Genomic DNA, 27,220 nt, shown 5'->3' on the forward strand with positions numbered 1-27,220 from the left:
ATATCCCATTGGATAGAAGAAAAACTCTTCAGAGAAACCACATAACGATTACACAACATTACTCCTTCTTGCAAGAGATAACCCACATGCTTAGCCTCCAACCGACGTCTCTCTAAGACCCCACCATGGTCATAATCATTATGCAATCAATTAATCCTTCTGAGTCCATACTCATCGATCAGATACAAAAATCTGCTTCATCCCACAAATGAACAACTGAAAGATCCACCAACACATTCACATCTAAAACTAGACAACATACCGAGATGATAATCAAGTATTCATAGCCCATCACAGTCTATCCACAATGTCACAAGCCGTCAGTGCACACATCTGAGTCTGAGTACTCAACATCGCACTTGAATCAAAGAGAACGAAACTAGAGATTTAGGCTTCAAGCTTAAATAAGGTCGCACGATGCGGAAAGAGAGATAGAAAGTTTCCTAGATGTTATGTAGCCTTTCGAAGATAAGTATGGACGTAATCATACTGATCCGCAAGATTATAATAGACACTTGCTCATGACTCGTAGAACCTATGAACCTAGAGCTCTGATACCAACTTGTCACGATCCAAAATCTCACCAAGACTTTATGGTACCTAATATAACCCGCTAGGTAAGCCAAACAATATAAGTTACAACTATAATAAGAATCATTAGTATTCATATAAAGACTGCAAAAGAGTTCAATACACTATCTCAAGGGCTGATAGTACAAGCCATGAGCCATGATGATTTAGATTTACCAAGTTGATAAAGGGAATAAATAAAATATTTATTTGAAGTTTACATAAACAGAAATGAAGTTCTAAACTACCATGTGTAAGCACGTGATTTTTAACCTATATGAGCATTACTCCCAAAAAAAATCCAAAATAAAACAATTTTCCTTTTGTGTGCAATTTTAGAATTTTTGTGGCATTTTTGATAATTATTTATATTTCTGTTTGTGCGTGTTTATTTGTTAAAAACTAATAAAAAATACAAAAATATATCGCATTTTGCATGTAGGATTTAATTCTACAATTGTTAGTAATTAAGTTTGTTTTGCAAAAATTAAAAATTACAAAAATAGGCATCTTTTGCATTTTTAGCATTTAATGTCCAAATATACAATTTTATGCTTAATTATTACTTAATTGTGCGTTAATTATTATTGGGAGTTAATTTGCACTTTTATAACTTAATTTAGTTCTTAATAATAATTTAAGGATTTTTAGAATTTAGTTTTAGAAAAATAAAAGAAGAAAAGAGAGCAAAAATACAAAAAATCGGAATTGGGCCTCTTCTTCAATTTCAAACCACAGGCCCAAAAAATTGGCCCAACCTTCCCCATGACCCGGTCCATTTCAAACCGGGTCGACCCGGTCCATAACCCCAAAGACCCAACACCCCCTATCTTGCATTTCAAAAAAAAAAAAAAAAAAAAACCCTAAAAAAAAACCTAAACCATCCGCCCCCCCTCTTGCTCTCTTCTCCTTCTTCTCCAAAAAGAGCTCAAAGCCCCTCCCATGGCTGCCCCTATCCCGTTCCCTTCATCCCCACGCCACACACACAACCACGTTGACAACACACACACACACACACAACCACGGCGACGTAACACACACACACACTCGCGGCTTCACCAACATGAACGACCATCCATGAACGACCACGGCCTCGTCGCCTTTGCTCCAAAGCCAAGCGGCTTCTGCTGCTCCTGCTGCATCTAGCATGGTCGAGCAGTTGGTTCGAAAAACCGACCCCGTCACTCCAAACGACCAGCCCGTCGTTGCTGCTCCATTCCAGCTGCCTCGTCGAGCAGCTACTGCTTCACTACTCCAGTAGTGTTACTGCTGCTTGCTCCGTCGAGCTCCACCATGAAAACCCAGTCTACTGTCGCTTCATCTTCTCCATCTCCTCCGTGTTGCTGCTCACGTTTCTGCTTCTGCTCCCCGCTGCTTCCTACGATGCTGTTGTCCGTTACTTCTCCTTCAAGTTCTTCGTTTGTCCGTTCGTGATCGTCTTCGGCGTCAAATGGTTTTGGTGCGATATTTGTTTCCGGGCATATTTGTTTTCGTTCGAGTTCATCATCGTTCCGATCCGGTTAGTTGGTTTAAGTTTCGTTCCCATCCGTAATTTGTTTGATATTTTTCGGATATGAAATCATTAAATGTTTGATTCTTGTTCTTGATCTTTATTCAGTTGTTTTATTTTTCTTGTTTATTTTTTGTAGAAATTGTTAGTTTGATTAATTATATTGTTGATAGATTTAAGTTGAAGATTCAATTAAATTATTTTTCAATTTGTTTTATTAATTTTAAGAGGATTTAGTTTTAATATAGAAAAGTGTTAGCTTAAATCGTTTGAATCCGTTGTTTGTTGTTAATATAGATTTAATTCGTATTCATTTTTTTTGAAGTTCGTTTTTAATTCAGTGATTTAATGTGAAGTTATGTTTTGGTTTTTAATTTTTGGATCATGTATCTTTGTTATAATTTTGTTGGATTTAATTTAAAAAGATTAATTGATTATTTGAAGATTAGTGATTTGAATATGTTTATTTGTTTTGTTTAAGTTTAATTCGAAGTTTGAATAAAGCTTGTTTGTTATTGTTGTTGAATCTTTTCATTTATGTTCATACTTTGTTTGATTGATCTTGAATCCGAAATTAGTATAGTTTGATCTTCTTGTTTGTTGATTATCATTTTTGATTATTTCTTCAGTTTGCTTCATGATTTTGTTTAAGTTTTAATATAGGAATTGTTGGTTGTAAAGTTGTTAGATTTTAAGTTCAAATGATTATTGAATTTAGAAATCTGAATATATTTGTTTGTTGTTGTTGTTGAATCTGAAAGTAGGTTTGTTTGTTATTAAAGATGTTGTTCAATCAAGATAACTTTAGTTGTTTCCTTGTTGTTCATTATTTAGTTTGAATTTGTTGTTGAACATTGTTAGAAATTGATCATATTGACTATATTTTGGTTAAGATTGATTAGGTGAATTGGTTATAGCTGATGGGGGTAGTTTGGTAATTTGCAGTACGTTCAGGGGTAAAATGATAATTGTAATAAGGTCGGAGGGGTAGTTTGGGAATTGAACATTTTGAATAATTCTTTATGTTAAGCATGGGGGACAAAATGTAATGGGGTGTGGATGATATAATTGTTTAATATAAATGGGGGACAAGACATAATGTAGTGGAGGAGAATATGGTAATTGTTTATGTTAGGCATGGCGGACAAGATGTAATGGGTTGGATTGATATATTTGTTTAATGTAGTGGGGGATGAGTGGGAAGATAGTGGGTTTGGTAGGACAAAGTGGTTGTTATTAATTGATTAAAGAGTTTGAGATGAGATATAAATGAAAGGCTTGAATCAGATTTTGGGAGAGCACAAATAATAGAGGAGAGAATACAGAAAAAAGATTTTAACAGAATAAAAGAGGACAGAATACAGAAAAAAGATTTGAACAGAATAAAAGAGGACAGAATAAAAAGGGAGGAGAGATACAGAGAGAATAGAGAAGAGATAAAAATTGGAGAAATTTCAAAACTAAAGGAGAGAACAAAAACTGAAAAAAAAATCTTCTACTTTCTTTCATTGTTTGAAATCAGCATTAATTGTTGTTGTTTCATCGAAACTTGAAGTTTTTTTTTGGGATTACTACTCCACCGGTTTGCAAACTCTGTTCCTGGGTTGTTACTGTTGCTGGGCTGTTGTCGCTGTGCTGTATTGTTATTACTGCTGCTGATTCTCATCTTCATCTTCTTTTGTTTCCAATATCAGGTACACAACTGACACGCTGATTATTGTAAACTGAAACAGGAAGCATGAATACGAAAATGAAGAATTGAAGTTCTAAATTTATTTTAATTATATTCTGAATTTTATTTGTATATATAAATTATTTAGCTTACAAAAATCAGAATCATGTAGCTATTTAATATATATAGTGGAACATCTGACGATAGCTTAACGGATGAACTATCTATCTATATTGCCTAAAAAATAAATAAATGGTGTAGTAACTCCGTCTAGTTAAAAATCAAACGAATAGGCCATTTAGGAACTTGGTAGGAATATTGTTTAGTTAAATATTATTGGTTAATTTCAGCATGTAAATAAATTAAGACATTTTCTCTTTTATTTTGTAGAGACAAATTTAATAGAGAAAAATGTAGGCATTTAGGATTGTCTTTTAAAAATAAATGAGATGAGTCTCGCCCAATAAAACGCACTAATTGTGGGGCCCTCAATAAATGTTTAATTGAATATTTAGAATTTGGGATGGACTGTTTAGTGAATTTCACTGCCTTCCCCAAATATAATAACACATTAGACTCTTTAGACGCGATTCAATTAAATTAATTTTCTTAAACTCGGGTGCACATTTATGTGACCCAAATCCAAATCTCAACGGAGTCAAAGTGTGTCGACGACCGCGGGTACATTGATTATGACGCGGTTCGAGATACATTTTCACAACGTTGCAACGTTGCAATTCCTTGTAAAAATAATAATAATAATTATGAAAGCGGTAAAAAGTTAAAATTTGCACATAAGTTCATATTTGTATAAAATCAGATAATCAAGCCGAATATGACAGTTGAGCGACCGTGCTAGAACCACGGAACTCGGGAATGTCTAACACCTTCTCCCGGGTTAACAGAATTCCTTATCCGGATTTCTGGTACGCAGACTGTAATATGGAGTCATTCTTTTTCTCGATTCGGGATTAAAATTGGTGAATTGGGACACCCTAAATCTCCCAAGTGGCGACTTCTAAATAAATAAACAAATCCTGTTTCGATTGTCCTTTAATTGGAAAAAACTCCTACGCCCATCGCGGGGGCAGAAAAAGGAGGTGTGACAGCTCTGGCGACTCTGCTGGGGATAAAACTCCTACGCCCTAATGTGCTAAATGATGCTTTTACCGCTTTGATATTATGTGAACTGTATATAAACTGTGCCGAAACCCTTCTCTTCTTACCTCCGGGGAGAAGCTCGCTGGTCGAGACTCCCTATTCTGTTAGTGTCAATACCTGAAATAAGAAAGAGGCCGGACAAGTTACAAAGCCGGACGATCCCGCGGGTCCCCGGTACGTAGCCCCTCCTCGACTCGAGTTGTCAGCTCGGGTACACAGTCTAGAACAAATACCCAGGTTATGAACCTAGAATAACTCAGCTTCATGCCGGATCCCTAGTAGGAACGTTTGTTTGCATCACGTGCATTTGACTTTGGAGGCTCAACACAGGGGATGGGTCTGTCTAGGACAGGTGTACCAAAAATGAAAATGACCATCCTAATGCATCTTACTGCTGCTACTTGCGCATTTATTTGATTCAGACTTGTGTGTTGACCAACTTTTGAATATCAGGAATATTGTGAAATTGAAAAGAAAAAAAATAGCGGTTAGGGAATTGATTGTTTATTTTTGAAAAAAAACCAATACCCAAATACTGTCAAATTCTGCCGAAATTTTGAGAAAATGAAAAAAAAATGTCTTATTAGTTTGTTTTATTAAAAGCAAAGGAAAAATAGAAGGAAAAAAAATCGTTGTTCTGTCTTGTTTTTCAAAAAAAAAATAGAAAAAAATAGTTTGTCTTGCCATGAAAATGAAAATGAAAAAGAGTTTTGTTTTTAAAATGTTTTTTTATTTATTTGTTTATGAAAATGCCAAAAATAAAAAATAAAAAAAAGAATCGGGCGTTGAAAGTGGTTTCATTATTTGTTGCAAATATATATATATATATATATATATAAATCCAAAAAGTTTTTCTTTATTTCCAAAAATGTATATATATCTTTATTTGTTGCAAAAAATATTTGTCTTACCAAATAGTCTAGAAAAGTTTTTTTAGACCCCCAATTTTCAAAACAAAAAATCCAAAAATATTTTTCATTATTGACTTCTTTAGAAAGTCTTTTTAATTATTTAAAAAATAAATAAATAAAATATATATATATAATAAAATAAAAAATCCGAAAATATTTTCCTTCTTCTTTCAAAATTGAAAAGAAAATTTAAAATTCAAAAAAAAATACTTTTAGAAGCATTTCTTTCATTGAAAGTAAAATTCCAAAAATATTTTCTTAGAAATCCTTCTTTTGCAAAAATGCTCCCTTTCTTCTTTATAAGTTTTTCCTTCAAAAAAAAAAAAGTTAGTTCATTTACTTATTCATGATCTTCCCGAACTACGCGGGTTTGATTCTCACCGGATGTGAGATACGTAGGCAACTCTCATCGGGTCCAACCCACTTTTTGCTAAAATAGCCAAAAACAAACAAATAAATAAAAAACATGTCAAAGTTTTAATTTTGTCATAAATAAGTCGGGTGATGCTGTTTTGTCAAAACATAGCCGAATGTTCCCGAAAAGGACGCCGGAAGGCTGACTTTGCATAAACAGCCATCTTTTGGGTCATGTTTAGGATTTTGGTCCAATTGACCCACACAGCCTTAAAAATCTTCGTCCCCGAGGCGCTGAAGGGCCGTGTTTGCAACACCACGTTTTCATTGTAATTTGAAAAAAAAAACAAAGAGTCAGCGGTCAGGTGAATACCGTTTGAATTTTTAGTCAAAAATAAGTCGAGCCAGCTTCGGCCGCGTCTTAAATCGTTCTTGCCGAAATAGCCTTAGAGTATCTTTCAGTTGTCGAAAGGCTATTTTCGTAAAAGAACGGACAAGTTTGTAAAGTGTCATAAAATAATCCTCCCCGGCCTCAAATTCATGTGAAATTTGGAGGGGGCCACGTTTGCGAAAATAACCGTTTGGTTGCATTTGTCGAACAGAGAAAGGGAGCTGGCCTTTTGTTTTTGAGTTTTAAATCTTTTGATTAGAATATGTGGGTTGTTTGATTTTCGAGTTTGTAAGTCATCTTTAAACCTTTGAAACCCAGTTTGTTTATTATGAAAATTGATAAAGAAAAAAAATGTTTCATTGTTGTTACCTTTCATTTTGGCCGAACTACGCAAGGTCTGATTCATGCGGGGTCATGATACGTAGGCAATCTCCATAAGATTCGACCACAACAAAAAAGAAAGAAGAGAAAAGATAAAAATGAAAAAAAAAATGAAAAAATCGAAGAAAAAAAAATGTTGTTAATAATGAGGACCGACTGAGTCCATTCTAACCTGTTTTGTTTTGAATCGCAAAGAAAGTTAAGGTGGTTGGTTTGTGGTAAGCCGGACAATGACACCCAGAATATCGCGCGGAATCCTTTACCTGCACATCATGATACACACTTTGCGGGGATCAGGCCTGATGACAGAAGCACTCGAATCCTATTGGGGAATTGTTGACTAAGGTTGATGATATCGAAGTTGGCAATGGTCTGGACAATACTGATGTGAAGCTCAGTGGCTAAGATGCCAATTTTGATAAAGTGGGAGGACGCTCCGTTCCTTGGTTAGCAAGAGAAAAGCTTGTGGTGGCTTATTTTGTTGTCATTTCTGTTGTTCGGATTATTCTTAGGGTTGTAATCCGGATATTGTCTTGTGTCAAACCTTCTTATCTTTCCATTTTGTCATAGCAGTTTGTTTAAGTTTTGTTCAGGTTGTTTAGGATTTTATTCTGGTTTGTTTCGTTTGTTTTGTTATTAAAACCATTTCACCGGTAGTCTAATGCAAAATCCGGTCTTTTATTATTTTCAGTCATCTTTTTGTTTAGTCCTTTTATCATTTTTTCAGCGCCGATTCCAGTAACATGACATGTGCACACAGTTTGGGCCTAGTCTTTAAAGTTAATCATAAAACCCTGAAAAATAAGGACGGTTTGAGAATATTCGGAGCTTGAGTCATGTAGAACTAGGGCGAGTTAAACACAAAGAAAATCGTTAAAAGCAAGATTCGCCAAATTGGCATGAGGGTCGTTCATGATAATGAGAGTGAGAGTGTCGCCCAACGGTGCTTTAGAAGTGACAAATGAACAAGCAGATGTTGAATATAATTGTCAAGTCCAGCACCATCAGAAGAAGCTACAAATCTTTGTTTAATTGTGTTGTTTGCATTTGGCATGTTTTGAAGACTGGAATGACGAAGGCATTTTGTTCTGCTACCTAAACACTTTATCCTTCGTTAACCCCTTTTGAGCCTTATTATTTTCCTTTCGTACCCCTCGTTCGGAATCAGTAGAAACGGCTAGAAAACGCAAGCATGGCAGGTAAAGAAAAAAAAAACAAAAAACAACAAAAGAGAAAAAAAAAGAAGAAAAGAAAAATGATAACAAAAAAAACAAAACAAAAGAAAGTCAGAAGAAAACAGAGGAATTGGGAACTACGTTCGACCTGATTCCTCAAAGAGGATACGTAGGCGCCTCACTGCTCGGTCATGGTATAATAAAAATTAATAAATAAATAAATAAATAATCCCCAAGCAAGAAATTGGGGCAAGGGTTGTGCTTGTTGTAAACAAATATGGTTCCGAAGGTTGTAATTTTGAACCTCAAATTGATTTGTTTTTGAGCCTTTAATACCCTTTCTTTCTAGCCCTATCCAAAAACCCACATTACGGTCCAAAGAAAGACCTTCTGATCAGTCTTCAAAAGATGCCAAGTCAGACAAATGAGAGTCTTACCGGTGAACATAACACTCTGTTCCACAATAGAAAGGACTCTAATCCCCAGCAGAAAGAGTCATACCGGCAACACTCCAAATCCCCAGCTGGAAAGTGATACAAATGAGAGAGTCTTATCGGTGAAAATCTTTACTGACACCATAAGGCGATGCAAGCTGAGAAAAAAAACAAAACGAGCGAGGCTTGATAGTGAAAACCCTTCGGGCACTACAAGTCGTAAGATTGAGAATCAGATGGGGAATCGCCAAGCAAAGATCTTGAAAGACGATTGACGACAGAGGATAGGCCACAGGTGCATATCATGACCATTAGAGTCGGTATCTGCGTTTGATAGGTTTTTATTTATAGTTTCTTTTGTTAAAGAGTCATCTTTTTCCTTTGTCTTTTTATTCTGTTCCCTTTTATCTTTTCCTTTCATAGAAAATTTCCCAGTAGAGTCTGTTTGGTCAGAACAAGTGAGAATTGACTTCAAAATAGGCCATCAACTTTCCAATCATGCAAGATGAGATCTGACTAGTACATCCAAATGGTATAGTCAACAAGGAACAAGCGCGAGGCCAGTGTCAAAAAAAGATATCCCCAGCAAAAGGGAATTGACAAAAGGATTGACGAGTGTCAAGAGGGATACCCTTGCTGAAATCAAAGGTTATTAAAACTCAAGGCTAAGGCCCGTGGGCAAAGCAAGGAGGGCAATGAGCATGATTTGGGAAATTCATACGAGACTAAAAGGTCGGGGAAATGCCAGTTTCCGAGCTATGCCACAAAAGAAGAGGGATATCCCCAGCAGAAAGGGATTATCCCCAGCAAATAATATCATCCCCAACAAGTTTTGGAACGCAGAGCAAGGAAGGAAAAATGGAAAACCATCCCAGTAGGAGGATTACAACCAACCACCGCGTTTTAAACTAACAAATTTTGTTTGATTTGAAACAGGTAAAAGAAATGGCATTGATGACGAGAATGCATGCCACAAGGGAGATTATCAAACTGGGGCAGAAAATTTTCCTTTCATTTAGAAAATTTTCTGAAAGTCAGATACTCATATGGAGAAGAATAAAGATAGCACCAATCGAAACTTATGCTTGGGAAAAGCAAAAGGCCAATGTCATTCCTAGCAACCTGCCGAAGAGCGAAGCACTAATTTTGAAGGAATCAAAGTCCCCGGTAGTGTTATCCTCGACAACATTATCCCCAGCTGATAACATTTTATCCCCCAACAGGTAAGTAAATAATTCCCCAGCAGTGTTATCCCCAACAGTTTCGAGGGACGACAACACAAGTAAGTAAATAATTCAGGAAGAAGGAAATGGTTCACGCATAGGAGACACACTTCCTAAGTTAAGATTTCATTAATAGGAGACGCACTTCCTAGTTTAAAATCATTAAAGTTTTACCCCTAGGAGACGCACTTCCTAAGTTTATTTTACCCATAGGAGATGCACTTCCTAAGTTTAGTTTTACCAATAGGAGATGCACTTCCTAAGTTTAGTTTGCCCGTATGAGACACACTTCCTAAGTTTAGTTTAACCAATAGGAGACGCACTTCCTAAGTTTAGTTTCACCCATAGGAGACGCACTTCCTAAGTTTATTTTACCCCCAGGAGACGCACTTCCTAAATTATTTTCATTCATAGGAGACGCACTTCCTAGTTCAAAATCATTAAAGTTTCACCCATAGGAGACGCACTTCCTAAGTTTAATTTTCCCCCTAGGAGACGCACTTTCTAAGTTTAATTTCATGCATAGGAGACGCACTTCCTAAATTATTTTCATTCATAGGAGACGCACTTCCTAGTTCAAAATCATTAAAGTTTCACCCATAGGAGACGCACTTCCTAGTTTAAAATCATTAAAGTTTTACCCTTAGGAGACGCACTTCCTAAGTTTATTTTACCCATAGGAGACGCACTTCCTAAGTTTAGTTTTACTAATAGGAGACTCACTTCCTAAGTTTAGTTTTACCAATAGGAGACGCACTTCCTAAGTTTAGTTTGCCCGTAGGAGACGCACTTCCTAAGTTTAGTTTAACCAATAGGAGACGCACTTCCTAAGTTTAGTTTCACCCATAGGAGACGCACTTCCTAAGTTTATTTTAACCCCAGGAGGCGCACTTCCTAAATTATTTTCATTCATAGGAGACGCACTTCCTAGTTCAAAATCATTAAAGTTTCACCCATAGGAGACGCACTTCCTAAGTTTAATTTTCCCCCTAGGAGACGCACTTTCTAAGTTTAATTTCATGCATAGGAGACGCACTTCTTAAATTAAGTTTCACCCCTAGGAGACGCACTTCCTAGTCTGGTTCATTTAAGTTTATTTATAGGAGACGCACTTCCTAGTCTGGTTCATTTAAGTTCATTTTTAGGAGACGCACTTCCTAGTTTGAATCATTGAAGTTTCACCCCTAGAAAATGCATTTCGTAGTCTGGGTCGTTCAGGTTGTATTTTGCTTTAGGAGACGCACTTCCTAAAAATGAGAGTTTACCACTAGAAGACACACTTCCTGATTTTAGTTCACATAGTTTTACTCGTAGGAGACGCACTTCCTAGTTGGGTTCATCCGCCCTCAAATAGGATTTTATTTTCAAAATTGTTGAAGTCAGGAGCCCGCCTGAAGAGAGGAATGACGTTTTATTTTTAAAAGTTGTTGAAATTTCGCCAGCCTAAAGAAAGGAATGACATTTTTATTTTAAAGTTGTTATTGAAGTCAGGAGCCCGCCTGAAGAGAGGAAAGGCGTTTTATTTTCAAAGTTGTTTGTTGAAGTCAGGCGCCCACCTGTATAACGAGAGGAATACTTTTCAGTCTTATACTGCATATTTTAAATCAGTAACCCCACTGGAAGGCAGAAGGTTACAACAGGAATCCCCAGCAGGAAACAATAAAAATCCCAGCACCGGAAAGCAGAAGGTGGCAACAAGAGGTCCCAGCACAAATTCAAGCGCATGAGTCGAAAGGAAGAAAAGACGCGTCTTGAAAGAAGCGGCCTGTGAACACTAAATCATGCCCAGCATAACAAATCTGATGAAGAAAGCCGTATCCCCAGAGGAACCGCCGAAAAGCTTAATGAAGAAAGCCATGTCCCCAGCGGACCGAACAAAATGATGAAAACTGGTATTCAGAAAAGCAAAGGGCCAGAAGTCTCGGAAGAAAAGCACCGGAAGAAACGCAAGCAGACAAGAAAGCAAGACAATAAGAACAAGTTGCAATCTAGCCTAGCTTCTTGTTTTCTTTTAAGCACGGTGTAACAAGGAGATCGGTAAGCAATGTTAATAGTATGCAACAACAGTAACCTTGCAGTCCCACGGTAGTCCCAACTACCAAAACTTCCCGAACTACATCGACCTGATTCCTGTTTAGCCCAGGATATGTAGGAAACTTCTGAAGCAAAGGTTCGGTCAAATCTTTTTCAAAAAATGCTTCATACGGAGTACTCGGATGGGCAAAAATCGCTCACTTTATCTTTGCACGAAAACCCTTCGTGTCTTCGGGCAAAGAGGGGCAGCTGTAAGCACGTGATTTTTGCCCTATATGAGCATTACTCTAAAAAAAAATCCAAAATAAAACAATTTTCCTTTTGTGTGCAATTTTAGAATTTTTGTGGCATTTTTGATAATTATTTGTATTTCTGTCTGTGCGTGTTTATTTGTTAAAAACTAATAAAAAATACAAAAATATGTCGCATTTTGCATGTAGGATTTAATTCTACAATTGTTAGTAATTAAGTTTGTTTTGCAAAAATTAAAAATTACAAAAATAGGCATCTTTTGCATTTTTAGCATTTAATGTCCAAATATACAATTTTATGCTTAATTATTACTTAATTGTGCGTTAATTGTTATTGGGAGTTAATTTGCGCTTTTATAACTTAATTTAGTTCTTAATAATAATTTAAGAATTTTTAGAATTTAGTTTTAGAAAAATAAAAGAAGAAAAGAGAGCAAAAATACAAAAAATCGGAATTGGGCCTCTTCTTCAATTTCAAACCACAGGCCCAAAAAATTGCCCAACCTTCCCCATGACCCGGTCCATTTCAAACCGGGTCGACCCGGTCCATAACCCCAAAGACCAACACCCCCTATCTTGCATTTCAAAAAAAAAAAAAACACACACACAAAAACCCTAAAAAAAAACCTAAACCATCCGCCCCCCCTCTTGCTCTCTTCTCCTTCTTCTCCAAAAAGAGCTCAAAGCCCCTCCCATGGCTGCCCCTATCCCTTTCCTTTCATCCCCACGCCACACACACAATCACGTCGACAACACACACACACACACACAACCACGATGACGTAACACACACACACACACCCGCGACTTCACCAACATGAACGACCATCCATGAACGACCACGGCCTCGTCGCCTTTGCTCCAAAGCCAAGCGGCTTCTGCTGCTCCTGCTGCATCTAGCATGGTCGAGCAGTTGGTTCGAAAAACCGACCCCGTCACTCCAAACGACCAGCCCGTCGTTGCTGCTCCATTCCAGCTGCCTCGTCGAGCTGCTACTGCTTCACTGCTCCAACAGTGTTACTGCTGCTTGCTCCGTCGAGCTCCACCATGAAAACCCAGTCTGCTGTTGCTTCATCTTCTCCAGCTCCTCCGTGCTGCTGCTCACGTTTCTGCTTCTGCTCCCCGCTGCTGCCTGCGCTGCTGCTGTCCGTTACTTCTCCTTCAAGTTCTTCGTTTGTCCGTTCGTGATCGTCTTCGGCGTCAAATGGTTTTGGTGCGATATTTGTTTCCGGGCAGATTTGTTTTCGTTCAAGTTCATCATCGTTCCGATCCGGTTAGTTGGTTTAAGTTTCGTTCCCATCCGTAATTTGCTTGATATTTTTCGGATATGAAATCATTAAATGTTTGATTCTTGTTCTTGATCTTTATTCAGTTGTTTTATTTTTCTTGTTTATTTTTTGTAGAAATTGTTAGTTTGATTAATTATATTGTTGATAGATTTAAGTTGAAGATTCAATTAAATTATTTTTCAGTTTGTTTTATTAATTTTAAGAGGATTTAGTTTTAATATAGAAAAGTATTAGCTTAAATCGTTTGAATTCGTTGTTTGTTGTTAATATAGATTTAATTCGTATTCATTTTTTTTGAAGTTCGTTTTTAATTCAGTGATTTAATGTGAAGTTATGTTTTGGTTTTTAATTTTTGGATCATGTATCTTTGTTGGATTTAATTTAAAAAGATTAATTGATTATTTGAAGATTAGTGATTTGAATATGTTTATTTGTTTTGTTTAAATTTAATTCGAAGTTTGAATAAAGCTTGTTTGTTATTGTTGTTGAATCTTTTCATTTATGTTCATACTTTGTTTGATTGATCTTGAATCCGAAATTAGTATAGTTTGATCTTCTTGTTTGTTGATTATCATTTTTGATTATTTCTTCAGTTTTCTTCATGATTTTGTTTAAGTTTTAATATAGGAATTGTTGGTTGTAAAGTTGTTAGATTTTAAGTTCAAATGATTATTGAATTTAGAAATCTGAATATATTTGTTTGTTGTTGTTGTTGAATCTGAAAGTAGGTTTGTTTGTTATTAAAGATGTTGTTCAATCAAGATAACTTTAGTTGTTTCCTTGTTGTTCATTATTTAGTTTGAATTTGTTGTTGAACATTGTTAGAAATTGATCATATTGGCTATATTTTGGTTAAGATTGATTAGGTGAATTGGTTATAGCTGATGGGGGTAGTTTGGTAATTTGCAGTACGTTCAGGGGTAAAATGATAATTGTAATAAGGTCGGAGGGGTAGTTTGGGAATTGAACATTTTGAATAATTCTTTATGTTAAGCATGGGGGACAAAATGTAATGGGGTGTGGGTGATATAATTGTTTAATATAAATGGGGGACAAGACATAATGTAGTGGAGGAGAATATGGTAATTGTTTATGTTAGACATGGGGGACAAGATGTAATGGGTTGGATTGATATATTTGTTTAATGTAGTGGGGGATGAGTGGGAAGATAGTGGGTTTGGTAGGACAAAGTGGTTGTTATTAATTGATTAAAGGGTTTGAGATGAGATATAAATGAACGGCTTGAATCAGATTTTGGGAGAGCACAAATAATAGAGGAGAGAATACAGAAAAAAGATTTTAACAGAATAAAAGAGGACAAAATACAGAAAAAAGATTTGAACAGAATAAAAGAGGACAGAATAAAAAGGGAGGAGAGATACAGAGAGAATAGATAAGAGATAAAAATTGGAGAAATTTCAAAACTAAAGGAGAGAACAAAAACTGAAAAAAAAATCTTCTACTTTCTTTCATTGTTTGAAATCAGCATTAATTGTTGTTGTTTCATCGAAGCTTGAAGTTTTTTTTTGGGATTACTACTCCACCGGTTTGCAAACTCTGTTCCTGGGTTGTTACTGTTGCTAGGCTGTTGTCGCTGTGCTGTATTGTTATTACTGCTGCTGATTCTCATCTTCATCTTCTTTTGTTTCCAATATCAGGTACACAACTGACACGCTGATTATTGTAAACTGAAACAGGAAGCATGAATACGAAAATGAAGAATTGAAGTTCTAAATTTATTTTAATTATATTCTGAATTTTATTTGTATATATAAATTATTTAGCTTACAAAAATCAGAATCATGTAGCTATTTAATATATATAGTGGAACATCTGACGATAGCTTAACGGATGAACTATCTATATATATTGCCTAAAAAATAAATAAATGGTGTAGTAACTCCGTCTAGTTAAAAAATCAAACGAATAGGCCATTTAGGAACTTGGTAGGAATATTGTTTAGTTAAATATTATTGGTTAATTTCAGCATATAAATAAATTAAGACATTTTCTCTTTTATTTTGTAGAGACAAATTTAATAGAGAAAAATGTAGGCATTTAGGATTTTCTTTTAAAAATAAATGAGATGAGCCTCGCTCAATAAAACGCACTAATTGTGGGGCCCTCAATAAACGTTTAATTGAATATTTAGAATTTGGGATGGAATGTTTAGTAAATTTCGCTGCCTTCCCCAAAGATAATAACACGTTAGACTCTTTAGACACGATTCAATTAAATTAATTTTCTTAAACTCGGGTGCACATTTATGTGACCCAAATCCAAATCTCAACGGAGTCAAAATGTGTCGACGACTGCGGGTACATTGATTATGACGCGGTTCGAGATACATTTTCACAACGTTGCAATTCCTTGTAAAATAATAATAATAATTATGAAAGCGTAAAAAGTTAAAATTTGCACATAAGTTCATATTTGTATAAAATCAGATAATCAAGCCGAATATGACAGTTGAGCGACCGTGCTAGAACCACGGAACTCGGGAATGCCTAACACCTTCTCCCTGGTTAATAGAATTCCTTATCCGGATTTCTGGTACGCAGACTGTAATATGGAGTCATTATTTTCCTCGATTCGGGATTAAAATTGGTGACTTGGGACACCCTAAATCTCCTAAGTGGCGACTCTGAAATAAATAAACAAATCCCGTTTCGATTGTCCTTTAATTGGAAAAAACTCCTACGCCCATCGCGGGGGCGGAAAAAGGAGGTATGACACCATGAACAAATGGTATCTTGAATTTGGAATGCAACAACAACTTCAGTACCAGCCTCCGTCATCCACGGCAGCTCAGTTCAAAGGTCTGATCGCATGGGGCAGAAGTGTAGTAGGAGTACAACTGACCTTTGTGCTTAGTAAGTATCTTGACTAACCTCGGTGAAGTAGTGATCACGTTTTAAGTCAAAAGATACTCACTTTACATAACATGTGTAACTCAATAACATGTATAATACAGAGAAATATTCCAGAAAAGATAGTTACAGAATAAAGGATATTAGCAGTAAAGTGCAAAACTGAGGTAGGGGGAATAAAAAACTCTCCCAATTAAACAAATCAAGCAAATACAACTTTCACCAACCCCTCTAAAAAAGAGACATGCATCAAATAACGTGTCTGCTTAATTACTCATACATGACTGTAAGTTTGTCCCTAACATGAGTCGATTTCATATTAATTACCAAATAACATGTTCAGATGACCTTTACAAGAATCCAATACATCAATGCAATGATAACTTTTTTTTACATCAATTCGATACGCTACCGACAACTCAGCAAACATGAGATATCAATCCAACATAGGTAAATAAATCTTGACAACCAAATCATTAACTAATAATAGAGACATATGATAGCATGTTAGATGCAACATAAAATATGTAAAATGCATGACAAAGTATAAAGAATTCAATTGTATAATCAAGATTTTCACCATCATACTCCACATTTCATCGACAATAACGTCACCCTTATGCTCCACATTTCATCAACAAGAATGCCATCCTGTCGCGACCCCAACCCCGGTCATGATGACGCCCAACACACTGCTAGGCAAGCCTGACCAATTAACAACCTCAACCCATTTCTTATATAGTTCATTATTAGCTAACACAGTTAAATTACCAAAACACCATATTAAAAGTCTGAAAGCAGAGTTAAATAGGCGGAGTTTCAAATGATAAAACTACTACTACATAGCCCATATAGATCCGGTGTCACAAGTCTAAGCCTCTAATACCAGTTTATCACCCTAATACATATCAATCTAGGGAATACGGATAAAACAAAAGGATAGAAAGGAGGGGTCAGGGCTGCGGACGCCATGCAGCTACCTCGATGCTCCCGGATATGCGCTGCTCAACTGAAAATCCTTACTCAGCCTCAGATGCACCTGGATCTGCACGCAAAGTGCAGGGAGTAATGTGAGTACTCCGACCCAGTGAGTAATAAGCATAAATAATGACTGAGAATAAGAAATCACGGAGAAATAAGAGTAATCTATAATGTGGCATTTTAAACAACTAATATGAAAGCAATAAACCAATAGAAACGAAATATGGAAATGCTACAACAAATAAGCAGTTAAGTGACAGACATATAAAGAAAATCAACACATAGAACGACACCCTATAGTACCCACTGCGGCGTGCAGCCCGATCCATACATTTATCGTCGACGACGCTCACTGGGGGTGTGCAGACTCCGGGAGGGCTCCCTTACGGTCCAAGCGCAATATCAAGCCATCTCGTGGCATCAAATCTAGGCCCTTGGCCTCATATCAATATCAGTATAACACTGCTGCGGCGCGCAGCCCGATCCCATAGTATCCTCACATCTGGCCCTAGGCCGTACTTAGTCTAAAAATCATATAAGCCCCTCGAGCATTAGTAAAACAGTAGTTCTCAGCCCAAAACATCATTTAATATATCATTTTAGTTTCAAAACCGAGTAAAAAGTGGCCGAGTTGTAAAACAGTGGAAAACTGTACGACTGAGTTCAAGTAGTAAGTCAAAACAGTGAGAAAACTCCCCGGAGGGTTCAAATAATTAGCATGAATCCAAAATCAGAATGAATACATCACAATAGGCTAAGGGAACAAATAAGTTTCAACCAAAATACGCGGTAACAACATCACTCAGGACGGACCAAGTCACAATCCCCAATAGTAAACGACCCCACGCTCATCATCAAGCGCGTGTCTCACCTAAATATAGCACTACAATGTGCAAATTCGAGGTTTCAAACCCTCAGGACATCATTTACATTCATTACTCACCTCGAACCAGCAAAATCTCTATCTCGCGACGCCTTTGCCCCTCGAATCGGCCTCCACGCGCGTCGAATCTATCCAAAAATGAATACATCACAATAGGCTAAGGGAACAAAGCCCAAGCGAAAACAATCGAATTACCACAAAATTCTAGAATTTGGTCAAACCCGACCCCTAGGCCCGCATCTTGGAATTTGACAAAATTCACAAAACTTGAATCTTTATACTCTCACGAGTCTAACCATATGAAAATTATCCAATTCTGATACCATTTTGGTCCTTCAAATCATCATTTTACATTTTTGAAAGATTTCACAATTTTCTTCCCAAATTTCATCCCAAATCACGAATTAAATGATGAATTCAATGATAGATTCATGTACTCTAGCCAAATCTGAGTTAGAATCACTTACCCCGATGAATTTCTTGAAAAACCTTCGAAATATCCCCAAAATCCGAGCTCTGTAGGTCAAAATATCCAATAAAACCCAAAACCTCGTATTTATAGAGTACCCCTCAGATCTCAGCCTCCGCGGTCCGCACAGAACCACCGCGATCCACGCAAAAGCACTACGGTCCGCACAAAACCACCACGACCCGCACAAAACCACTGCAGCCGCACTTCATTTTGTGCGGTCCGCACAGCACATACCGCAGCTGCACTTCCTTTTGTGCGGTCCGCGGGGGTGGGTTCCGAGGCCTGCAACCCTTTTGGACCTGCTACAACTATGATTTTGGCCTAAAACATCCCGGAACCTACTCGGAATTCTTGGAATTCCAAACCAAGTGCACAAACATATCCCATGACATCGTACAAAGTTGTTCAAAAACTCAGGACGCTCACAAAAACATCAAATCACTAATTTAATAGGGGATTCAAGCCTAAGAACTCCAAGAACTCTTAAATTATGCTTTCGATCAAAAAGTCTATCAAATCTCATCTGAATGACCTAAAATTTTGCACACACGTCCCAAATGACACAATAAAGCTACTGCCACTCTCGAAATTCCATTCTGACCCCTATATCAAAATCTCGCCTATCAACCGGAACTACCAAAATATCAACTTCACCAATTTAAGCCTAAATCTTCTCTACAACTCCAAAACCCATTCCGATCATGCTCCTAAGTCACAAATCACCTCCCGAAGCTAACCGAACCATCAGAACTCACTTCCGAACCTTCTAATACATAAGTCAACATCCGATTGACTTTTCCAACTTAAGCCTTCTTAAAAGAGACTAAGTGTCTCATTTCTTACCAAATTCTCTCCGAACTCGAACTAATCAACCCGATCACATAAAATACGGATAACGAAGCGTAAAGAAGCTAAAATAGGGGAAAACGGAGCGGTAACTCATGAGATAACTTGCAGGGTCGTTACATCCTCCCCAACTTAAACAAACATTCGTCCTCGAACGAGTCAAGAAACATACCTGAAGCCTCAAACAGGTGAGGATATCTGCTCCGCATCTCCCGCTCGGTCTCCCAGGTATCCTACTTCACGGGCCGACCTCTCCACTGCACTTTCACTGAAGCTATATCCTTTGACCTCAACTTTCGAACCTGACGACCCAAAATTGCTACTGGCTCCACATCATAGGTCAAATCATCATCCAACTGAACCGTGCTGAAATCCAAAACATGAGACAGATCCCCAATATACTTCCGGAGCATAAAAACATGAAAATACCGGATGCACGCTCGACAAGCTAGGTGGCAAAACAAACTCATAAGCCACCTACCCAATCCTCCGAAGCACCTCAAAAGGCCCAATGAACCGCGGACTCAACTTCCCTTTCTTCCCAAACCTCATAACACCCTTCATGGGCGAAACCTTTAGCAAGACCTTCTCACCGACCATGTAGGACACATCTCGAACCTTCCGGTCCGCATAACTCTTCTGACGCGACTACGCTGTACGAAGCCTCTCTTGAATCACCTTCACCTTCTCTAAGGCATCCTGAACCAAATCTGTCCCCAATAGTCTAGCCTGGCCGGGCTCGAACCAACCAACTGGAGATCTACATCGCCTCCCGTACAAAGCCTCATATGGAGCCATCTGAATACTCGACTGGTAGCTGTTGTTGTAAGCAAACTTTACAAGTGGTAGAAACTCATCCCATAAACCTCCAAAGTCAATAACACAAGCACGCAACATGTCCTCCAATATCTGAATTGTACGCTCGGACTGTCCGTCTGTTTGAGGATGAATAGTTATGCTCAACTCCACCTGAGTACCCAACTCTCGCTGAACAAATTTCCAAAACTGGGAAGTAAACTGAGTACCTCTATCTGAGATGATGGAAACTGGAACATCATACAACCGAACAATCTCCCGGATATAAATCCCTGCCAAGCGCTCTGAAAAATAGGTAGCACACACAAGGATGAAGTGCGTGAACTTGGTCAGCCGATCCACAATCACCCAATAGCATCAAATTTCTTCAAAGTTTGAGGAAGTCCAACCACAAAGTCCATAGTGATCCTCTCCCACTTCCACTCGGGAATAACCATCTGCTGAAGCAAGCCACCCGGTCTCTAATGCTTATATTTTACCTGCTGATAATTGAGACACCGAGCTACAAATCCCACAATATCTTTCTTCATTCTTCTCCACCAATAGTGCTGCCTCAAATCCTAGTACATCTTCGCGGCACCCGGATGGATAAAATACCTCGAGCTATGGGACTCTTCCAGAATCAACTCTTTAAGCCCATCCACATTGGGCACACAAATCTAGCCCTGCATCCTCAACACACCATCGTCACCAATGGTCACATCTCTGGCATCATCATGCTGAACCCTGTCCTTAAGGACAAGCAAATGCGGATCATCATACTGGCGCTCTCTGATGCGATCATATAAGGAAGACCGAGAAACCACACATGCCAACACCCGATTGGACTCCGAAATATCCAACCTCATGAACCGATTAGCCAAGGCCTGAACATCAACTGCAAGAGGTCTCTCCCCAACTAGAATATATGCCAAACTCCCCATACTCACTGCTTTTCGGCTCAACGCATCGGCCACTACATTAGACTTTACCGAATGATACAATATGGTGATATCATAATCCTTAAGCAACTCCAACCATCTCCGCTACCTCAAATTAAGATCATTTTTCTTGAACAAATGCTGAAGACTGCGATGATCGATGAATATCTCACAAGATACACCATACAAATAATGCCTCCAAATCTTCAATGCATTGACACCACGTGTCCCAAGAAAGCCACTAAACTGAGCCAAAACTTACACTTGGAGAATTTTGCATAAAGCTTCTCCTCCCTCAATCTCTGCAACAAAACTCTCAAATGCTCCGTGTGCTCCTCCTGACTACGCGAGTACACCAAAATTCCATCAATGAATACAATAACGAACGAATCCAGATAAGGCCGGAACACGCTGTTCATCAAATGCATGAATGCTACTAGGGCATTGGTTAGCCCAAAAGACATCATAAGGAACTCATAATAACCATATCTGGTCCTGAAGGCAGTCTTAAGAATATTTGAATCCCTGATCTTCAACTGGTGATAACCGGAACGAAGATCAATCTTGGAGAACACTCTCGCTCCCTGAAGCTGATCAAATAAATCATCAATGCGAGGCAAATGATACTTGTTCTTAATTGTTACTTTGTTCAATTGCCTATAATCAATGCACATTCTTATCGTGTCATCCTTCTTCTTCACAAACAAAACCGGTGCACCCCAAGGTGACACACTAGGCCGAATGAACCCCTTATCTAGGAGTTCCTGAAGCTGTTCTTTCAATTCCTTCAACTCTGTTGGTGCCATACGATATGGCGGAATAGAAATGGGCTGAGTGCGCAGCATCAGGTCAATACCAAAATTAATATCCATGTCCGGTGGCATGCCCGGTAGGTCTGTAGGAAACACATCGGGAAAATCCCTCACAACTGGAATAGAATCAATGCTAGGAGTCTCAGCTCCCACATTCCTCACAAATGCTAAATATGAAAGGCAACCCTTCCCGACCATACGTTGGGCCTTCAAGAAAGATATCACTCTACTAGGAACATAATCAGTCACACCACACCACTCGATCCACGGTACACCCAGCATAGCCAAAGTGACTATCTTAGCATGACAATCTAGAATATCACGACACGGAGATAGCCAATCCATGTTCAAAATGACATCAAAATCCACCATGCTTAATAGCAATAGATCTACTCGGGTCTCCAGACCCCCAATAGTCACCACACATGACCGGTACACACGGTCTACAATAACAGTATCGCCCACTGGGGTAGATACATGAACAAGGTAAAGCAAGAAACTCACGGGGCGTACCCAAATAACGAGAAAAGTATGATGACACATAAGAAAAGGTGGAACCGGGATCAAATAATACAAAGGCATCTTTGTGGCAGACTAAACCAATACCTGTAATGACAGCATCTGAAGCAATAACATCTGGCCTACCTGGAATAGCATAGAAATGAGCCTGGCCACCGCCTGATCGACCTCTCCCTCTGGGGCGACCCCTGGCTGCCTGACCTCCACCCCTAGCTATCTAGGTGGGTGGTGAAGTAACTGGACCAGAAGTCGAGGGCTGACCCCTCTGCTGAAACTGACCATCACGAAGTCGAGGGCACTGCCTCCTCATATGTCTAAACTCTCCGCACTCATAACAACTACCCGGTGCTGGAGATGGGGACTAAAGGGAACCCCTCGCACCGGAGTGACTAGCAAATGCACTCGGCGCAGAAGAACCCTGAGCTGATGGAGCATGAGATAAACTCTGAGCTGGGAGGGCGCTGAATAAAGGCTGGAACCGGGACCCCTGATGACCACGACCTGAAGATGCCCCACGATACTCTGGACGGACCGACTGAGCAGGCCTGAAAGAACGACCTCTACCATGCTGGGACTGGCCCTTCGACAGAGCTCCACTGTAACTGCCCGATCCTTAAGGCCTCTTGGCCTCCCTCTCCTCTCGCTCCCTACGACGAACCGTCTCAATCTCACGAGCGATATCAACCACCTCTTCAAACATAGCACCCAATACTCTCTCTCTAGTCATCAGAATACGGAGATGGTAGTTAAGGGCATCCACAAATCTCCTGATCCTCTCACGATCTGTCGGAATCATCCAAATGGCATGACGAGCCAACTCAGAAAACCTCATCTCATACTGGATCACGGTCATACCCCCTGCGTTAACCACTCAAACTAACTACACAGCTCCTCTCTGCGGGACTACGGTACATACTTCTCTAAGAAGAGAGCGAAGAACTGCTGCCAAGAAAGGGGTGTTGCACCGACAGGCCTACGCCTCTCAAAATCCTCCCACCAAGTAAAGGCAGCCCCCAAGAACTGAAAGGTGGTAAATTATACACTACTAGACTCAAGGATCCCTGCTGTACGGAGCATCCACTGACACTTGTCAAGAAAACCCTGGGCATCCTCGCCCTCATCACCACTGAATGACGGAGGCTAGGGTCTACAAAACCTCTCAAGATGACGCTGCTCATCATCCGACATAACTGGTACCATGAACTCCTGAACTGGTGCAACCGGCTGAGTTGGAGGTGCCCCCGGCATCTATAGTCCCTGCACTACCTGCTCAGGTGTGCGAGCAGCGAGGGTCTGATTGCCTTCCCCGGCCTGTGAAGTAGGTGTTACTGTTTAGTGGCTGAAACTGCCTGAGCCAGGCTAGTGCAAACTAATAAGATCTGTGCCAAGGCCTCCTGAAGACCCAGAATCACGATGGGCACAGCTGGTGCCTGAACTGGTGCTGCTGGAGCCTGATCTGGAGCTGGGGCAGCTGGGGGATCAATAGGTGCTGCCGTCACTGCTCTGCCTCTGCCACATCCACGACCGCGTCCCGGCCTCTGGTGGCCTCAGTGAGTGGCACTGGTGGTCGTCCACCTTGTCCGGTAGCTCGCGTCCTCACCATCTGTGAGAGAATGGAATAATAAAAGTTTAGTTCTCAGATCAACAAAGTCGCACGACTAGAATTTCAAGAATATGAAGTTTTTCCTAAAGGTTCTACAGTCTCTCGAGGATAAATACAGACATCTCCGTACCGATCTACGAGACTCTACTAAACCGGCTTAGGACTTGCGAGACCTATGTAACCTAGGCTCTGATACTAACTTGTCACGACCCCAACCCCGATCGTGATGGCGCCCAACACACTGCTAGGCAAGCCTGACCAATTAACAACCTCAACCCATTCTTATATAGTTCATTATTAGCTAACATAGTTAAATTACCAAAACACCATATTAAAAGTCTGAAACCAGAGTTAAATAGGCAGAGTTTCAAATGATAAAACTACTACTACATAGCCCATATAGATCCGGTGTCACAAGTCTGAGCCTCTAATACCAATTTATTACCCTAATACATATCAATCTAGGAAATAGGAATAAAACAAAAGGATAGAAAGGAGAGATCAGGGCTGCGGACGCCATGCAACTACCTCGATGCTCCCAGATATGCGCTGCTCAACTGAAAATCCTCACTCAGCCTCAGATGCACCTGGATCTGCACGCAAGGTGCAGGGAGTAATGTGAGTACTCCGATCCAGTGAGTAATAAGCATAAATAATGACTGAGAATAAGAAATCACGGAGAAATACAGAGTAATCTATAATGTGGCATTTTAAACAACTAATATGAAAGCAATAAACCAATGGAAACGAAATATGGAAATGCTACAACAAATAAGCAGTTAAGTGAAAGACATATAAAGAAAATCAACACATAGAACGGTACCCTATAGTACCCGCTGCGGCGTGCATCCCGATCCATACATTTATCGTCGATGACGCTCACTGGGGGTGTGCAGACTCCGGGAGGGGCCCCTTACGGTCCAAGCGCAATATCAAGCCATCTCGTGGCATCAAATCTAGGACCTCAGCCTCATATTAATATCAGTATAACACTGCTGCAGCGCGCAACCCGATCCCATAGTATCCTCACATCTGGCCCTAGGCCGTACTCAGTCCAGAAATCATATAAGCCCCTCGGGCATTAGTAAAACAGTAGTTCTCAGCCCAAAACATCATTTAATATATCATTTTAGTTTCAAAATCGAGTAAAAAGTGGTTGAGTTGTAAAACAGTGGAAAACGGTACGACTGAGTTCAAGTAGTAAGTCAAAATAGTGAGAAAATAGTGATAAAACTCCCCGGAGGGTTCAAATAATTGGCACGAAGCCCAAATATGGCAGTCAGTTCAAAAATTGATGAGAACAAATAAGTTTCAACCAAAATACGCGGTAACAACATCACTCGGGACGGACCAAGTCGCAATCCCCAATAGTAAACGACCCCACGCTCATTATCAAGCGCGTGTCTCACCTCAATATAGCACTACAATGTGCAAATCCGAGGTTTTAAACCCTCAGGACATCATTTACATTCATTACTCACCTCGAACCGGCAAAATCTCTATCTCGCGACGCCTTTGCCCCTCGAATCGACTTCCACGCGTATCGAATCTATCCAAAATCAGAATGAATACATCACAATAGGCTAAGGGAACAAATAAGTTTCAACCAAAATACGCGGTAACAACATCACTCAGGACGGACCAAGTCACAATCCCCAATAGTAAACGACCCCACGCTCATCATCAAGCGCGTGTCTCACCTAAATATAGCACTACAATGTGCAAATTCGAGGTTTCAAACCCTCAGGACATCATTTACATTCATTACTCACCTCGAACCAGCAAAATCTCTATCTCGCGACGCCTTTGCCCCTCGAATCGGCCTCCACGCGCGTCGAATCTATCCAAAAATGAATACATCACAATAGGCTAAGGGAACAAAGCCCAAGCGAAAACAATCGAATTACCACAAAATTCTAGAATTTGGTCAAACCCGACCCTCGGGCCCACATCTCGGAATTTGACAAAATTTACAAAACTCGAATCTTTACACTCTCACGAGTCTAACCATATGAAAATTATCCAATTCCGATACCATTTGGTCCTTCAAATCATCATTTTACATTTTTGAAAGATTTCACAATTTTCTTCCCAAATTCCATCCCAAATCATGAATTAAATGATGAATTCAATGATAGATTCATGTACTCTAGCCAAATCTGAGTTAGAATCACTTACCCAAAAAAATTTCTTGAAAAACCTTCGAAACATCGCCAAAATCCGAGCTTTGTAGGTCAAAATATCAAATAAAACCCAAAACCTCGTATTTATAGAGTACCCCTCAGATCTCAGCCTCTGCGGTCCGCACAGAACCACCGCGGTCCGCGCAAAAGCACCACGGTCTGCACAAAACCACTGCGGCCCGCACAAAACTACCGTGGCCCGCACAAAACCACCGCGGCTGCACTTCATTTTGTGCGGTCCACACAGCACATACCGCGGCCGCACTTTCTTTTGTGCGGTGCGCGCGGGTGGGTTCCGAGGCCTGCAACCTTTCTGGACCTGCTACAACTATGATTTTGGCCTAAAACATCCTGGAACCTACCCGGAACTCCTGGAATTCCAAACCAATTGCACCAACACATCCCATGACATCGTTCAAACTTGTTCAAAACCTCGAGACGCTCACAACAATATCAAATTACTAATTTAACAGGATATTCAAGCCTAAGAACTCTAAGAACTCTTAAATTATGCTTTCGATCAAAAAGTCTATTAAATCTCGTCTAAATGACCTAAAATTTTGTACACACATCCCAAATGATACAACGAAGCTACTGTCACTCTCGAAATTCCATTCCGACCCCTATATCAAAATCTCGCCTATCAACCGGAACCACCAAAATATCAACTTCGCTAATTTAAGCCTAAATCTTCTCTACAACTCCAAAACCCATTCCGATCGCGCTCCTACGTCATAAATCACCTCCCGAAGCTAACCGAACCATTAGAACTCACTTCCGAACCTTCTAACACATAAGTCAATATCCTGTTGACTTTTCTAACTTAAGCCTTCTTAAAAGAGACTAAGTGTCTCATTTCTTACCAAATCCTCTCCGAACTCGAACTAATCAACCCGATCACATAAAAAACGAATATCGAAGCGTAAAGAAGCTAAAATAGGGGAAAATGAAGCGGTAAC

The sequence above is a fragment of the Nicotiana tabacum genome, chromosome 1 (genome assembly GCF_000715075.1).
Source record: "Nicotiana tabacum cultivar K326 chromosome 1, ASM71507v2, whole genome shotgun sequence".
NCBI lineage: Eukaryota > Viridiplantae > Streptophyta > Magnoliopsida > Solanales > Solanaceae > Nicotiana > Nicotiana tabacum.